Consider the following 19,251-nt stretch of genomic DNA (forward strand, 5'->3'; position numbering starts at 1 on the left):
ATTAATTAGTCAAATCGCATATGTGGTGGGAAAGGGAAGAAGATCAAGTTCACTCCTGCTTGCATCATATGCTCCACCCATGTGCATTACTGTCCAGCCCACACCACTGCAGACACTGTTTGACTCGCTCCGACGAGATGATGAACATGAAGACTAATCTCATATTATATTGACTTTAATCTTGAGATGTTTATATTGACTGCTCTGGTTTTAAATAATTGATGCTATGCATAAATAAAGTATAAGATTACCAGAAGAAGCACTCAAGGACTGGAGTCTGAAACGGGTGACGCGACTCCATTTCCTTCCACTGTAGAAAAGTGTGTCCTCATGAAATCCACAAGAAGATCCAGCACATCCACACCAGATTGTAAAACCCTCATGACGAATGCCACAGCCTTTTTTTTTTTTTTTTTTTTTTTACATGCATGCATCATTTCTAATTCTGATAAATAGTTCTCTTGATCAAAGTTTTTCTGAGTCATTATTTTCCTGATCCAAACTATATTGCTTACTTTGGACCTTTTTGGATCTTTTGTGTTAACTTAATAAAAAATGAGCCATGTTTAGCCTGCTGGTATGATTTGCCTTAGATCTCATGCAGTGAATGGCTCTTGTTAATATCCACATTCCGGAAATTATTTCTATCTATAGTCTTTTACTTTACAATCAGCACTGCTACTGGAATTCATCAAGACAATGAAGGAAACTATCTGGAAACCTCATATACTGTATTAACATGTTTTGTTTTTGTAGGACCATTTGAACCTTTTTATGAAGTGGGAGAAGTTTGAAGTTGTATGAATCAGAAAGTTAATAATATTGACCAAGTAGTTGTTTTAATTCAACAACTTAAAATAGAGATCTGTTTGATGTTGAATACTGTGTGTAACTGCAGACTGTATCTGCATATGTTTCTGTGAATATTCAGTTGATTACTTTAACCAGAAGGTCAGAATTAACAGGTTAAGCTAAGCACACAGCTCAAGTTTGTTCCTATTGATGCTTTAGCCTGTGACAAGTAGTAGAATAAGTGTCTGCCTTGTTGCACATGCCGAGGCAGATTTCAAACTTGTGTCAGGTAGTTGACTGGTCTTCAAGTGGGTGCACTGTTTCTGTGGAATTTTATGAGAATTTATTAATTCTTGAATTTTAGTTTTGTAGCAAATTGGACATAAGAAGACTGTACATAGTCTGGACTGTTGAGAGGATTTGTGGTTAAATTGTTAACAACTGAAGGAAAGTGGATGGTGAAATGGATTTTGGCATTGGCCCATCTATTGCTCTTTTGCATTTCTGTGGGGTAATTGTATATAAATGGTCTCTTTTATAAATGGCAGGTGGCAGTGTTTTGTATGGCATGCATTTGGCCAATCAAAGTACACATTAGGTAGTTCCTATTTTTCTGGATTTGACCCTACTCTGAAGTAGGAGCTAATTTGGTCCTCCAAAAAGATGTTCCTATAACTAAAACCATTCCAAGTTCCTGTGGTACAAACACCAAAAAGCAGATAATTATAGGAACTATGAAAACGTTCCTCCACTACAAGCTACTAGATGACCATGTGCAAAGTCTTCATGTGGGACCCCATGTGCAAAGAGATGAAGATATGATAAATAAACTGGCAGATAAAGACTCTAACATTGTCATAATGGACAAATGGTAGTATGCTGGAAATAAATAAAATATTGTAAATAAATGCAATACCCCTTTAAGGTTGTCATAAAACCTTTATATCTTAAAATCAAGAAGGCTCTGGCAACCTCTGACACTTAGTGGTAAATTAATAAGTGAACATACCATGACACATATTGGTATATGTCACTTGTTTACATTTGTTGGTGGCTATATTATAGTTTTTATGTTAATAATAGTAACTTAGTTTGTGAACTGTTCTATATAGATCTGTATAGATTAGTGGTTTAGACACAGAACAACTTCACAGTTGGCATAAAACAAGCCAGTTGAGGTACATGTGTAATTTTAGTAGCTATATATAAAGTTGTCAGGCCGATTTAGACCAGTGATGGGCAGTTCTGCTGCTGGGGGCCCTTGTCATATGTTACGTCATAATGACTAATAAAATAAGTTATGCAATGATGTTACATCATAAAAACCTGCTTCTGGAGTCTGTGGTGTTCTGAAATACTCTGTGCCTGAGCTGTTTGGTGTCATTGAGTATTCGTGACTATTCATGAGTTTTCTGTTAAAGCAACTCATTAAATAAATGAGTGCATGCATGCTGATAAAATTGGATTAGATCACTTAATCCAGTCTTGGTTTTAATCTGGATCAAACCTTCAGAAGATGCTGTTTCAGCTGGATTGGGATACATTTGATCCAAAATATCCTGATCCCAATAGAAAATGTATACATATTTATATTTTGCACTTTATTTGTTTAGCTGTTACAGGGATAAAATAGATAAATTAAAAATTATCTGGGTCATCATGTGCATAATTGATCAACCCTGTGTTAGGATAATAATAATAATAATGATAATAATAACAACGTATTAATTCACAGGATGTTAACCGATGACATTTTTAAGATCACTTATTAGTGTATTTAGTATTTCTACGTTTGAAGTTTAAAGGAGGTAGAGCTTTCTCACATTTGGCTCCCAAACTCTGGAATAGCCTTCCTGATAATGTTCGGGGTTCAGACACACTCTATCTGTTTAAATCTAGAATGAAAAACGCATCTCTTTCGCCAAGCATTCGAATAATGTATCTCTTAAATCGTGAGTGTAGTTGCATCTGATTAAATGTGCATTTTTATTCTTTAGCTTGGGTTAAACAAATTAATTTTACTTTGTTGGAACAGCAGCTATGCTAATGATGTCTCTATTTGTTTCTATGTTCTGCCATGGGTACGGTGTACATTTTAGGACATCCTCAGATCTCAGTCATTAAATGAAAAGGCGTCATGCCTCAGACTAAAAGGCTTCAGTCATCGGACAAAACGGCATCGCGCCTCTGACTGAAAAGCTTCAGGTCTCAGGAAAAATGACGTCAGGTGTCAGGTCTCATACAATTAACCTTAGGCATCAGATGAAACGGACTCAGGCAAAAAGTCATCAGATGAAACGGACTCAGAAAAAAAGTCATCAGACGAAACGGACTCAGAAAAAAAGTCATCAGACGAAACGGACTCAGAAAAAAAGTCATCAGACGAAACGGACTCAGAAAAAAAGTCATCAGACGAAACGGACTCAGAAAAAAAGTCATCAGACGAAACGGACTCAGACAAAAAGTCATCAGACGATACGGACTCAGAAAAAAAGTCATCAGACGAAACGGACTCAGAAAAAAAGTCATCAGACGAAACGGACTCAGAAAAAAGTCATCAGACGAAACGGACTCAGACAAAAAGTCATCAGACGAAACGGACTCAGAAAAAAAGTCATCAGACGAAACGGACTCAGAAAAAAGTCATCAGACGAAACGGACTCAGAAAAAAAGTCATCAGACGAAACGGACTCAGAAAAAAAGTCATCAGACGAAACGGACTCAGAATGTAGTTGTAGGTGGAATATAGCGTTGTCCCGCCCCATGTGACGTCACACGCACGCCGTTCACAGGAAGTGGTATATCATGGTTGATTGATGGCAAAAGGAGGTAAGCAGCGTCTGATATTTTATATTTTAACAGTTTTATTCAAATGTTACACTAATTAAGTTATATAGGGAAGAGAACATGCTTTTCGAGAGTCTTGTGTGCAGTTTTAAAAAGTTAGTTAGCTATATTGCAAATAGCCAGCTTTTATTTTGGACAAGTAGTAAAATTACCCTTACAAAAAATAACCATGATTTTACTATCAAAAAAACAAAACAAAACAAAAAACAAATGGTCGATATAGTTAAATCATGGTATCCACAGATTAACCATGGTTTTGCTACACTAACCATAGTTTAACCATGGTGTTTGTAGTAAAACTGTAGTTATACAAATGGTACGTTAATCATTACACTAAAAAAAACATGTTACTACACTTTTACTAAAACCATGGCCACTTTACGTCTGGGTAAAGCGAATTCTTTCAAGCTATTAGATTGAAATCTTGGTCTAATTATAACATGCCTGTATGAGTCTAACACTAGTTGTTGAATTAAATGATTTTGTAAAAACAATGGTTCTGTCATATAATTAAATATATATTTGTTTGTTTCAGTCAATCAAGCATATCTTGACCATGCTGAGCAGGACCATTACCTGGATCCAGTACCCATTTAGATGTCCAGGCAACAAATAAGCTCCTCCATGCCAGAGAATTAACGTTTGTTCAATCCAAACCTGCATGTCATCCTGGACTGTACAGAAATCTGCTGTGAAAGCCCTACATCACTGAAACTGAAAGTCTGAAGTTATAAGTGCACTACCACATTCAAAGGTCTGGTTGGGGTAGCTCTGTGTGGTGCAGTGGAGATGTGGTTATGGCAGACAAGGGGTTCACGATTGAAGATATGCTCTCCAGTGTTGGTGCTAGATGGATCATTCCATCTTTCAAATGTGCCAAGCAGTTCAGCAAACAGGACTGTGAAAAAACACAGGCCACTGCAAGCCTCAGACTTCTGGTGGAAAGGGTGATTAGAAGGGTCAAGGAAATACACATCTGGGATTCTGTTGTGCCACTCACCTTGTCAGGAAGAATTAATCAGATCTGGCATAATTGCTGTTTTATGGTTTATTATCAGGGACCAATGTTTCTTGAGCAGTGAATGTATATAAGTATATTAGATTTTTAAGAATGACTGTGATTATTACAATAGTACTTGTTACAGTGTTAACATTTGATAGTAGCTTTTTTTTTTTTTTTTTTTTTTTTTACCTTTTCAGTTAGTTGCAGTGCATACCTTTAATACCTACCATCATTAAATGTGTTTACTTTTTTTTATTGTAATGTAAAATTTTATCTTTTGTATAATGAAATTGTTTAAATAAAATGTCCCTGAAAATAATTTGACAGACACAATGAAATAGTTGACAATGAAAAGTATTTTTATATTAACTCATGAAAATTTTTTATTTGTTATATCATACAATGTATCAAATGAAAATATACACAACTAGTAAAAGAATATGCATATCATATACATTACAGAAGATTTAATACAAAAAGTATTCACCTTGGTATGTACATATTTCTAATTAATAGCAAGTACAATATATATTTATTCAATTCAATTCAATTCAAGTTTATTTGTATAGCGCTTTTTACAATACAAATCGTTACAAAGCAACTTTACAGAAAATTATGTTTCTACAATATTTAGTAGTAGCTAGTAGTTTGTGCACGTTTGACAGGATTTTAGAAAAATAAAAATAATAATAATAATAATACAAGACGTAGTCAGCTAGATGATGAACTATCAATATTATTAATTAATAGTAATTATATGATGCAGTCACACATGTAGCAATAATTGTTAGTTCTGTTTGTTGATTCAAGGTTAGGATCATCTGGGGTCCTCTGAGGGTCAGCATCATCTCTTCTCAGGTGTTCTGGATCCAGACTGGAGCTTGTGTAAATCCTAGTTACCACGGGATGTAAATCCTGTGGCAAAACATAGAAACAAAATAGAGACATCATTAGCATAGCTGCTGATCCAACAAAGTAAAATTAGTTTAACCCAAGCTAAAGAATAAAAATGCAGATGCAACTACACTCACAATTTAAGAGATACATTATTCGAATGCTTGGCGAAAGAGATGCATTTTTAATCTAGATTTAAACAGAGAGAGTGTGTCTGAACCCCGAACATTATCAGGAAGGCTATTCCAGAGTTTGGGAGCCAAATGTAAAAAAAAAGCTCTACCTCCTTTAGTGGACTTTGCTATCCTAGGAACTACCAAAAGTCCAGCGTTTTGTGACCTTAGGGTGCGTGATGGGTTGTAGCGTGGTAGAAGGCTAGTTAGGTACGCAGGAGCTAAACCATTTAGGGCCTTATAGGTAAGTAATGATAATTTGTAACTGATATGGAACTTAATAGGTAGCCAGTGCAGAGACTGTAAAATTGGGGTAATATGATCATATTTTCTTGACCTGGTAAGGACTCTAGCTGCTGCATTTTGGACTACCTGTAGCTTGTTTATTGACGAAGCAGGACAACCACCTAGAAGTCCATTACATTAGTCCAGTCTAGAGGTCATGAAAGCATGAACTAGCTTTTCTGCATCAGAAACAGATAACATGTTTCGTAGCTTGGCAATGTTTCTAAGATGGAAGAATGAGGTTTTTGTAACATTGGAAATATGATTTTCAAAAGACAAATTGCTGTCCAATATAACACCCAGATTTCTGACTGTAGAGGAAGTAACAGTACATCCGTCTAGTTGCAGATTGTAATTTACAAGATTCTGTGTGGTGTTTTTTGGTCCAATAATTAATATCTCTGTCTTATCCGAATTTAATTGGAGAAAATTATTTGTCATCCAATCTTTTACATTTTTAACACACTCTGTTAGCTTAGATAATTGGGAAGTTTCATCTGGTCTCATTGAAATATATAGCTGAGTATCATCAGCATAACAGTGGAAGCTAATTCCGTATTTTCTAATAATATTACCAAGGGGCAACATGTATATTGAAAATAATAGAAGGGGACCTAGGACGGATCCTTGTGGCACTCCATATTTTACTGATGATAAATGAGATGACACCCCATTTAAGTAAACAAAATGGTAGCGATCGGACAGGTAGGATCTAAACCATCTTAGAGCCTGCCCTTGAATACCTGTATAGTTTTGTAATCGATCTATGAGTATGTCATGATCTATGGTGTCGAACGCAGCACTAAGATCAAGTATTTATTGTTATAATTTGTGATGTATCTAATATGTTACAAAAGATCTACTACAAAATATGCTACATACTACTCAACTACATAAAGTATATATTTACTATGAATGTAAAAATAAATCTTAGGTTCATACTATAATAAGAACAGAATCTGTCCATTCATACCACTGAAAGATACACATCCAGGTAAACGTTATAATAGTACTTTCATTGATGCTATGAAGGCATCATCTCTCCAGATCATCTGTATTGTGAAATCTGATTTTGTGTCAGTCACAAAGTCACACCAGTGTAGACCAGTGACTGCAGTCTGACCTTGTACCTGCCAGTAGTACTTATGGGTCTCTTTAAGTTTGGCTAGTCCTCTTTGAATTGTCATAAATGGAACCTGAGCAATGTTTTCAGCAGAGGTGCTTTTTACCTCCACTAGTCCAAACTGGAATGTTTCAGATGGATTATGCACTCGTCCGTCTGGACTATTTTAAAATTACAGCCAAACTGAAAACCAAGCACAGGTAATGGGGGAAAATTAACATCAGGAACACCTGCAGCTATAGGGGGACATTGGTATGAAAGTGGACTGCCAAGAGGTACAACTCTACTTTTGACATGCCCTCAAGTGTGTGTGGCAGCAAAGGCTTGGGATTAATCTGACTTAGTTTTGCACCAGAAGCCAAGACATCAGCATCTGGAAGGGGACCTAAAGAAACGAATACAAATTATGAGTCATGAAGATATTAAGCTATAGCTGTGCGCGCACACACACACACACACACACACACACACACACACACACACACACACACACACACACAGAGTTGTGAATTACCTGTGTAAGCCTTTTATGGGGTAGACTTGATTCCATTCTTCCCAACTGATTCTGGTTTCAGGACACACAGTTCACTCACTGCCTCTGGATGAACTCCCTTAATATAAAACGAATACAGTAATAGTTAAAGATCGTTTACTGATCTTGGGTGGTTTTCATTTATATATTTGTTACTTAATCTGCACTCTTGTTCATTATTAGTCTATGATGTTTAAATGTTTACATATACTTTCTTTGAGTTAAAAGTGTTCTTACCAATGCAGAAAAGAAAAATACATGCCTGTGCTCTTGGACGATGCCATCTCTGTGGCTCACTTGATTTTATTCATCTTCTTAGATGCGTTTCACTGCAAGATAAAAGCATTAGATGCTGTAAACATTTTTTTTTTCATTTGTACAAGGATATTGTATAGCATCTGTGAAGAAGTACATTATAGATTAAACTTAACGGTAAGACTTCCTATGAAGCCCGTATTTAAAACAAATTATAAGAGTATTCTTATGGCATTATAATGAATGCATAATGTATTAGAAAAAAAACTTTGTAATATGTCATATCATCTCATGAGTAATCATAACAACAGTTTTAATGTGTTATAATGTAAGTATAATTTACTTATTTGTGGTTATAGCATTTAAGATTATGATTTATAATATGCAATGAATATAATGCATCCACTTAACTTATAACAGAATATTTCCCTTAGATATAATACAAGTCTCATATCTTGGCATTGTTGTTTTGTTACTTTACTCAAAGCAGGCAAATACCACTATAAATAACTTCAACGATAATAATGAAAATAAAATATTATTTTTCCTTAAACAGCCATCATATAAAAAATCTGATCACATGAATGTGTAATATGTAATACTTTTGATTTTAACCAAATTTATTGTAATATCAATAAGATAGTAAGATACTGTATATATTTTAAATAAATAATGTCAAGATATAAGACTTATAAACCATTATAAATCATGTGGATTTAGCATGGTGTTTATTGCGTGTTATGCATAATCATACTCATAAAAGTTACATCCACAAATAAGTAAGTTTTATACGTATAATTGTTATGATTATTTATGAGATGAGTTTTTCTATATATAATGCATTCTGGTTTTATTATAGTAAAAGTGTAGTAATGTTTTTTTAGTGTAATGATTAACGTACCATTTGTATAACCACAGTTTTACTACAAACACCATGGTTAATCTGTGGATACCATGATTTAACTATATGTTAAATAACCATTTGTTTTTTGTTTTGTTTTTTTGATAGTAAAACCATGGTTATTTTTCGTAAGGGTAACTTTACTACTTATAGTAAAGGCTAAAATAAAAGCTCGCTAGTTGCAATATGGCTAACTAACTTTCTAAACGTGCACACAAGACTCTCGAAAAGCATGTTCTCTTTTCTATATAACTTAATTAGTGTAACATTTGAATAAAACTGTTAAAATATAAAATATCAGACGCTGCTTACCTCCTTTTTCCATCAATCAACCATGATATACCACTTCCTGTGAACGGCGTGCGTGTGACGTCACATGGGGCGGGGCAACGCTATATTCCACCTACAACTACATTCTGAGTCCGTTTCGTCTGATGACTTTTTGTCTGAGTCCGTTTCGTCTGATGACTTTTTTTCTGAGTCCGTTTCGTCTGATGACTTTTTTCTGAGTCCGTTTCGTCTGATGACTTTTTTCTGAGTCCGTTTCGTCTGATGACTTTTTTTTTGAGTCCGTTTCGTCTGATGACTTTTTTCTGAGTCCGTTTCGTCTGATGACTTTTTTTCTGAGTCCGTTTCGTCTGATGACTTTTTTCTGAGTCCGTTTCGTCTGATGACTTTTTTCTGAGTCCGTTTCGTCTGATGACTTTTTTCTGAGTCCGTTTCGTCTGATGACTTTTTTTCTGAGTCCGTTTCGTCTGATGACTTTTTTCTGAGTCCGTTTCGTCTGATGACTTTTTTCTGAGTCCGTTTCGTCTGATGACTTTTTTTCTGAGTCCGTTTCGTCTGATGACTTTTTTCTGAGTCCGTTTCGTCTGATGACTTTTTTTCTGAGTCCGTTTCGTCTGATGACTTTTTACTGAGTCCGTTTCGTCTGATGACTTTTTTTCTGAGTATGTTTCGTCTGATGACTTTTTGCCTGAGTCCGTTTCATCTGATGCCTAAGGTTAATTGTATGAGACCTGACATCTGACGTCATTTTTCCTGAGACCTGAAGCTTTTCAGTCAGAGGCGCGATGCCGTTTTGTCCGATGACTGAAGCCTTTTAGTCTGATGCATGACGCCTTTTCATTTGATGACTGAGGTCTGAGGATGTCCTAAAATGTACACCGTACACGGGATTTACACAAGCTCCAGTCTGGATCCAGAACACCTGAGAAGAGATGATGCTGACCCTCAGAGGACCTCAGATGATGCTAACCCTGAATCAACAACAGAACTAACAAATATTGCTACAAGTGTGACTGCATCTTATAATAATTATTAATTAATTATATTAATAATGTTCATCGTCTGGTTGACTACGTCTTGTATTATTTTTTCTACAAATCCTGTCATACGTGCACAAACTGACAGTCACCACTTATAAGCTACTACTAAATATTGTAGAAACATAATTTTCTGTAAAGTTGCTTTGTAACAATTTGTATTGTAAAAAGCGCTATACAAATAAACTTGAATTGAATTGAATTGAATTTTAATTAATGCATTAACTCTCAGACATTTACCAACATGCAGTTCAGGGTGCCGTTATTCATTACGAATGAATCCACATGACTCCAGTCGTAGTTAAGGATAGTTTGTGATTAGCTTGTGTATTCACATTCGGTGTTACAGAAACTATTTTTTAAAAAGTTCATAATACTTGATAAGGGTATTATTAATATTGTTCTTCATTCCTCACAATAGCAAAATATTTAATAGTTGTTGGCTCATTTACTTCTTTCAAATCAATGGCTGTAATCAATTAATAAACAAAACACACTGTTCATAAAGGAACAGTTATATTCTAAGTTTAACTAAAGGTCATTTAAACAAACAACGGGAGCTTCTAACAGCCGATGCAGTGAGCGGAGGACATTTATTTAGAAGGTGGGATTTATTCCATCATATTGCATTTTGCACCTTCTAAGCAATATCAGTGCACCTTCTTTGGATGCATAAAGGGTTTAACTTTGTTTGATGCTGGAACTGATTAGTTGAAAACAGTTTCTATTAATCAGGGAACATCTACTATTAAAGCACCATTAAAAAATACAAACTACCTCTTGGGACAGTCGCTGGGCTTGCAACACGTCCAATGTGTGCAATGCCCCGCCAGCCTCGTCCACCACTGTGTACACCCTGCCCATTATTTTGGATATAAGACAACAGGGTTTAGTGGGAATAATGAGCACCCATGCAGTAATTCAGTGTTGGGGCCGAAAAAACACAAGCCATGGATTCCCCAAGGACTTCACAATCTCATCATGGAAGTGTCACAGGCAAAATTTGAATCCCGGCTCGAAGATCTTTCCTGATCCTGATCCCACCCCCCTTCCTACTGAGATAAAAAACATATTTTAACATCAAAATAAATTGGGTATTATAACAAATAAAATCAGTTTACATTATACAAGGCATTTCCATAACCGCAACATCATAATAACATCATTCTTTTATGTTGTGATGCATAAAATAATATTATTTACAGTGCAGTAAAGACTTTATGGATTAAATAGAATGTATACAAAATTATCTTTTACAGAAAAAGTGTGCAAATTAGGTGGTGCTGACAACAACTCTCTCCTGAAAAGAATGCAAAAAGCCTGCACTTTGCTGGGCTGAAGTAGCCCTGTGCTTGTTTCATCAGAGGGAGGGGGAGGGATGTATTGTTTCAGATTGACCAAGCCACTAACCCAACAGCTGGGTAACACAAAAACTACCAAACACCGGATAAAAAAACATTATATGCCCCAACAAGCTCACCCCTGCGGATGGATATATAAAATAACCAAATATTTGCAAAAGTGTAGGGAAAAGCTGGATTTATTAAGAAAGATTGGTATTTGCTTTGGCCGTCTTTGTTTTGGATACATGAGTGTGTTGGACACATGACTTTAATGAGAGCAAAATAATGTCAAGAGAAAATGCATTTATTGGAAAGCAAAGAACAGTGTAATATGGTGATTTTGCATTTATTTGGATCTGTGTCATCTCCAAGTTGTGCATACACTATTAAGGACCGCTGAAGACAATAAAACCAACTCTTTGGAAAAAAAAGATTATTGATAAATAAAATTCACAGTCTTCAATATTGGCGATTGTCTTAAAGGGGTCATATGATGCTGCTAAAAATAACTTTATTTTGTGTATTTGGTGTAATGCAATGTGTTTATGCGATTTAAGGTATATGCCCCGCCTTTCTGAGACGTGTCAATTTTACAAAGCTCATCGTTCTGAAAAACCGAGGTGTGCTCTGATTGGCCAGCTATCCAGTGCTTTGTGAATGGCTGAAAACCTCAAGCGTGTGACGGAAATGTTACGCCCTTTAACATAATATGATGACGTCTCCCAGGCCAGCAGCACAAGACTCAGTCCAGCTGCTCTATTTGTGCACATCCCATCATCTGTTCTCTTTTAGCAGTTCATTCAATGTACTGTTAGGACTAACTGAAATGATTCAGTTTGACTTGGTGAACTGGTTCAACTGGTTCACTAAGAAGATCCAGTTAAATAGAAAAATTAGTTCGCGATCCAGACATCAGACGAGACATAACCAATAAAACCCATTATAAATGAGGCATTTGTTGCATCCAGTGGGGACATAATTACTGATTATAATGACTTATACTGTCTTTTTAAGCATTACTTTGTGTATCGCACTGCGTAAACATAAAACCATGTCTACATCTGTGATCTGAGACACAACAAACAAGCCTACTCTGTTGCTCAAAACGAGCTTCTGAATCATCAGTGGCAAATTCTTTAAATATAAAATATGTACTTACAGGCTGTGAGTCAGAAGCGCCAGACTGTCCTTGCAAAGTTTGAACTGCCCAACTTTATAGAAACACAGCCTTTGTGCACAGACGCTTTGCAGGCTACTAGTTCAGAAAACAGTTGTCCATAAAATGTGCTGCACACATCTGAATATTTGGGTTGAACTGTTTTGAAAGTGAAAGTGAAAGTGAAAGGACATTCAGCCAAGTATGGTGACCCATACTCAGAATTTGTGCTCTGCATTTAACCCATCCGAAATGCACACACACAGAGCAGTGAACACACACACACACTGTGAGCATACACCCGGAGCAGTGGGCAGCCATTTATGCTGCGGCGCCCGGGGAGCAGTTGGGGGTTCGATGCCTTGCTCAAGGGCACCTAAGTCGTGGTATTGAAGGTGGAGAGAGAAGTGTACATGCACTCCCCCCACCCACAACAGTGGATGGAACAGTGTTGTAAATACAACTCAACTGATTTCTAGTCTTGTCCTCTTTTGGAAGGCCAAACAAAGTAGTTTTGCTTTCACAATGAAACACACAGCGACTCCACGATAGGGCGCCGATGGCAACAGTGTAGCGGATCTGACCCGAATCAGACAAATTAAAGAGTCGATCAGGACTGTGGTTGAAACATGAGCCAAATTCCTCAGGAAGGCAACCGGATGTCATAAATCAGTCTTAGTGCCACAAGTCAGAAACAAGTTAACCAACCAACCAACTCTTTCACAGAACAGCTTTCGAAATTAACACCATTAGAACAATTATTGACAATTTCAATTCGGAGAAGAGATTGTCAAATTTGGGGCAAGTAATTGAGATGCAACACCGGACATCACATGTTAACCCATGAGAGTACTACACAAGATCCTTTGGATTGACTTCCCCTAGCAGAACCAGACTGAAATTCCTAAGGGGGAGGGGCCTTTGAACCTCTGGTCTCCACAGAAATCTTTGTCAAAAGAATGGCACAGAAACTGTCTTTTCTACATGTAGCCAAGTGGAATAATCATTACAGAATGACATTTGACATAAATTGGTCGTGGGTCCTTTAAGATATGGTGTTGCGACGCTCACTTTACGGCATTGACTCGTGCAGTGTGCATTGCGCTAGTTTGAGTGAAGAGAGAGCAAAAATTGCACGCTAGAGCTCCCGGTTTTGATCAAATACACACCTAGTTAAGGTTTGATGAGGTAAATATCCATTCTTAGAGCAGTTAACAGAATGTTTGAATGTTATATTACATATCACATATGTGTTCAATGATAAATGTTTTATACATCGTCTTTCAAGGACGTTTGAGAGTTTGTGCGCGCTGGATCTGGGTTGATCACGCGTGAGACACGTGCAAAGACTGGGTATGTGTTGTAACAAAGGTTAATTTTTATTTTGTTTCCTTTATTTAGAGCCCAGTGTTCGTGAATGTTAAATGTATTGTCATGTTAAGAACAGGGGATCTTAAAAGCATTTCATGTCTGGCTAAGAGCTATTGAAACTAATTGAATGCTGTTTGAACTGTTTATTATTTCTTTATTTGTAAAGTGAATGCAGATAACTGTGAAGTTTAATGGTATGCTAATGTACTGTTTTTCATTTGACTATTAGCCTCTACCGTATTTCATTTCCGAAATTGTGCTAACTGTTATACAAGTACTTTGTTAGCCGAATGCATCTCATTCTCTGCATTGTATTTAATTTGATTTGACTTAACTTTGTTAACCAATTGCCTTCCAAACCAAATTAGTACATCAAGAAACAAAAGACTTTATCATTTAAATTGTATTCTTTTTGGTTTATAAATATTTGCTCCTTTCGACCGCTGTCCTTCATAGAGGCAGCAGCCAGAATAAAGCCCCAAAAAGTAATTTTTGTATCCTGTGTTGTTTCATTTAACCACTGGTTACATACATATATATGGACCAAAATGAACTCAAAAAGACTTATAAATGAATATCAGTCCATCACTTCACTCCATATTCATTTATATGTAACCCACACATTTGACTATCATGTTATAATCACTTATTGTGTATGTCTTTTAATAACTATTGGATAGCTTAAGGATACATATTCATGTCTAGTATTTATGTATTCGAATCTGCTTGCTTGAAACAGTTCTGACCATCAGTTATTTGTCAAATGTATCATATTCTTGTTATAGGAATCATGTCCAAAATTATCGGACCATGTGCTTGATAAGATAACATATGATTTATGATACCCCCGAGCCAAGACGATATCTGATTGGTCAAGACAACATTTGAGGTGTGGCCAACAGGCTTTTTAGTTTTAGCTTCTGTTTAACTTTTGCTATCAGTCATACCAGCTTTTAGTATGCTTTTAGCTTGTAGCTTTGCTTCTTAGCTTTAGCTTCTAGCCATGCTTTTAGTCATCACTGTTCTTTGAGCGCGGTTCCAGCGTGCTTCGGCCTGCACGCCTGCTGCTACTTAGCCACGATGAGAAGAAACACCACCTAGTCTCGTCAAACTTTACTTCTTTTCTTTTCCGTTTGAGAGTTTCATGTTCTGAGTTAAGTTTTGGAACGCCGTGTCTCCGAGATTGACCTCGAGTGCCCGTTCAACTTCAACCAGCCCACACAACTCTGCATCTTCAGCCAACGCCCAACCACGGGCTTCCCAAGACGGGCTTCAACAACTACTGAACTTCCAGCCAATCAGCGACATCGGGAAACCCCCTTTCAATGACAACTTTACACAGGCAATGTACCTCCAGACTGTGACCTTTACTGGTGTATCTAATATAATTTTAACCTCATTGAGGAACTCAATGCGAGGGTTAATTAAGTGATTGATGGTTGTTCATGTTTATGCAATTTAACGTACTGCTGTAAACTTGGGACTTCACATTTCCATTCTCTTAAACTCATCTTTCCCTAACTTTCGATCTTCCTGCAACTTGTGTGAATGTGTGAGCACGTGCGTTCATGTGTTAGATTAGTTTATACAGTATGTCCTAGATTTATCTAATAAAACCTTATTCATTTTGAAAAGAGAAGTATCTTCTGTTTTGTGCTTACAAGTTAACGTCTTAAACTGCCGATCTTGTTACTGTGCTAATTGATAGTGTTTTCACTATACTTTGAACATTAATATCCAGCGCAGATTTGATGTTAAACAGCTCGTTCAGTGAATCGCAGGGCGTCTTAGTGATCAGCCGTGAAACAGTGATTCTGTTCTAATTCCCTTTAAAACCTTAAATGATTGCCTTTGAGCTAAATTGACCTGTTTCCCTTACAACAGCGAGAAGGAAAGGATCCTCTTTCTTTGCGTGAACATTTGGGAGGCGTTATGCAAATCTTACCACATAGTAATGTAGACGTGTTGGGGCATGTTAGAACAAGGGATTTTATGAGGGTGTGGACGAGTCTTAACTTTTACAAAGAATATCTCTTTGGATTTGAGACTTTATGATTCTTCTTTATGAACCAAGAGCTTGTAACACTCCAAAGAGAAAGGAAAAATTTAAATCACATCATATGACCTCTTTAAAAATGTAGCTTCAGAGTAAGAGGCTTTTTTGATGATCAAAAATCTCACAGCAGTTTGTTAAACAGGTGGCTTTCAACAGGAGGCTCACATTATAGAGAAGTATGGGAACGTGTGATCAGAATGGTCCACAAACTTGATGATGAAGGATACCATTCCAGGCTCATTGAAATTGAGGCCATTCTAAATACTACCAAATGATTCTATAACAAAACTGTCAGATGATCCTAACGACTTTGAGACTTTTACACATAATCACCTTTTGAAAATGAAAGGAAATCCAGTTCTACCACCTGGACTATTTGATAAAGCAAAGATATACAGCAAGAGGCGATGGAAACAGGTCCAGTATATGTATGAATTATGGAGAAGGTGGATTAGTGAATATTTGCCTTTGATACAGGAGAGACAAAAATAGGGAAACGAGAAGTGACAGTATAGTCATTGTGGACTCTACAGCCTTTGGAACTTTTCCTGATAAAAATGAACTTGAGTGTTTTGTGTGAGTAGATACTTAAACCAATACACTTGAAAGACCTGTGACAAAACTAGGTAAGGAAATGTCTACATAATAGTGATTGTTGAAACAGTGTCAATGTATAATTTGACTTGAGTAGTAGTATATAGATAATGAATAATGACAGACATGTATTGAGATATAGAACTGTCTGTAAGAGAGAGGAAAACCAAGAAAGAGGCATATCGATGAAACCCACATCGGAGAGGTGGGAGAGAAGTAAACAATGACACAGAATCAAAGGTGGAACTGATGTCTAGTAATATAAGAATAGAGAGAGAGAGAGAGAGAGAGAGCAAGGAGTCTGCAGGATGAATAATTTAATTTCAATATTATCTCTGTGATAGAGGAGGGCTTAGTAGGAATAAAGTAATAAACTAAGCTCTGAGGTCTCATCAGAAAAAACACTGTTGAACAGAATTAATCTTGTAAGAACAACAAAATGCCTGAACATTATGAGATGGAGGTTTTGTTGGTTTTGTTAAAAACAAATTTATTGCCAAAATTTAGAAAAATCAATATCTTCATTAAGACCAGGATATGAGAGAACATCCAGGTTAGGTATCCAATACGTTTCCCGTTGTTTTAATAGTCTATCTCCACCTCTGATGTTTAATGACACATGTTCAATTCCAATGACCTTCAAATTTCTTTCACAACCAAGCTTGGTCTGTATAAAATGTTTAGCCATCAGATAGTTAATGTTGCCAGTCCATATTGCATAGCTTGTTCAGCCAATCTAACACATAGCCTCCTCTTGGTGAGTCCAACATAGAAACAATTGCATGGACATTCCAATCTATAAATGACATGTGTGGAATTACAATTGATAAAATTTCTGTTTCTCTTCTCCAGACCGGAAAATATTTGTCTGGACCATATTAATACAATTGCAATTACAACAACTAAAGTTCCCTTTTGGTCGTTTTAACCATGTTTCCCATTTTGGAGCTGTAAGAAAACTTCTCACCAATTTGTCATTTATTGTTGGAGCATGTTTAAAAGTGAAACCAGGGGATTCTTTAAAAATGTATTTTAAAGTCTCATCAACATGTAAAATAATAAAATTCCTTTGTATAATCTTTTTAATTTGTGTCGCTTATTTACAATATCTTGTGACAAAATGTACCTTATTATTAGGGCCTTCCCATTTCTGTTTTTTTTTTGTTCAACAATTTCTCCCTCTTCAGTGACTGGACTTTTACATGAGCTGCTTTTAATGTTGATGAGCTACATGTATTTTGATCAGTACATTTTCTATAGACAGAAGTATTAAGATGTGTGAAGACCCTAACCCTAACCCATAACCTCTGCCTTGTACATACTTTCTAATGGTCAAATCCAAAAAAAAAAAAAAAAAAGAATTTGATTCTTGTCATATTCCAAATTCTTGTCTGAGTCTCAAATTTTCATCACTCGAATTATAAGCATGGAAGTCCAAAGATGTTTGATAGGTTCAAGTCAGGGCTCTGGCTGAGCCACTCTAGGACATTCAGAAATGTCCCCAAGCCACTCCTGTTTTGCCTTAGCTGTGTGCTTATAGGGTCATCATCATGTTGGAAGGGGAACCTTCGGCTCAGTCTAAGGTCCTGAGTGATGTGGAACAAGTTTTTATTGAGGATATCTTTGTACTTTATTCCACTCGGCTTTCCCTAAACCCTGTCTCCCAGTCCTCGCCACTGAAAAACAGCCCCACAGCATTGGGCTGCTACCAGAACACTTTACTTTTTGGATGGTACTCTGCAGGTGATGAGCAGAACTGGTTTCCTTCAAACATGATGCTTAGAACTGAGGTTCAACAGACCAGAGAATCTTGTTTCTCTGAGTCTGAGGGTCCTTTAGGTGCAATTTTTTTTGTGCAAATTCCAAGAGTGTTTTCATGTGTCTTCATTGAGGAGAGGATTGAGTTTGTGATGTTTGCCCCTCTATAGGTTTCTTCATATATAATCATGGAGCTCAACTAGAGTGACCATCAGCCTCTTGTGCCGCGTTTCCACCGAAATTACAGTTTCTGTAACTATTCTGAACAGCTGCAGAAATTTACTTAGTTCAGGGAAATGTGTAACGTTATATATACAATCATTACAATGAAACGAAATATTATATCAATTTGCCTTTTTTATTTTCATTTTAACATATAGATCAACTGAATACAGACCAAAGATTACCTGTTAGATTTACCCAAAACGAATGACATTTTATGTTAAACCACTAAAGAGACATCAGAGCCAGCGGCACATATCAGAAGGTCTAGCCGAGGTGAGGCTGCTTCTCGGCGGGTACATGATAACTGAGCTCCCGCTGATTGCGTGGAGCTCACGTCTCTGAGATCGGTGAAAAACATTTTTAAATAGGCACTGTCTTTATAAATAAACCACAGATTTGAGTTTTAAACAAATACATTCTCGCCTGAAATACTTTTAAAATTACAGTTCATGACATAATAACAGTAATATTTTGAAAATGTTGATCCGAATAAATGGTGATTGAACTCAACCACTGCTGCGTGAACTCAACCAATCAGGATGTTTAGCGGCCAAGTCCCGCCCCCGAAAGTTCCGGAACTTTAAAAAAGTACCACCTCGCCAGCAGGGACTTTCTGAG

At 36.6% G+C, this 19,251-nt stretch overlaps 1 long non-coding RNA gene across 1 annotated transcript; it reads right to left on the bottom strand.

Annotated features, from left to right (window-relative positions):
* Positions 1-7,050: 7,050 nt before the first annotated feature.
* LOC132117658 (uncharacterized) lies at positions 7,051-8,017 on the bottom strand. The gene is made up of 3 exons (XR_009425809.1): positions 7,908-8,017; positions 7,632-7,724; positions 7,051-7,502 (listed from the first exon to the last, which is right to left on the bottom strand). It is a non-coding gene; the product is annotated as an uncharacterized LOC132117658 (long non-coding RNA).
* Between the last annotated feature and the right edge of the window lie 11,234 nt (positions 8,018-19,251).

The sequence above is a fragment of the Carassius carassius genome, chromosome 37 (genome assembly GCF_963082965.1).
Source record: "Carassius carassius chromosome 37, fCarCar2.1, whole genome shotgun sequence".
Lineage (NCBI taxonomy): Eukaryota > Metazoa > Chordata > Actinopteri > Cypriniformes > Cyprinidae > Carassius > Carassius carassius.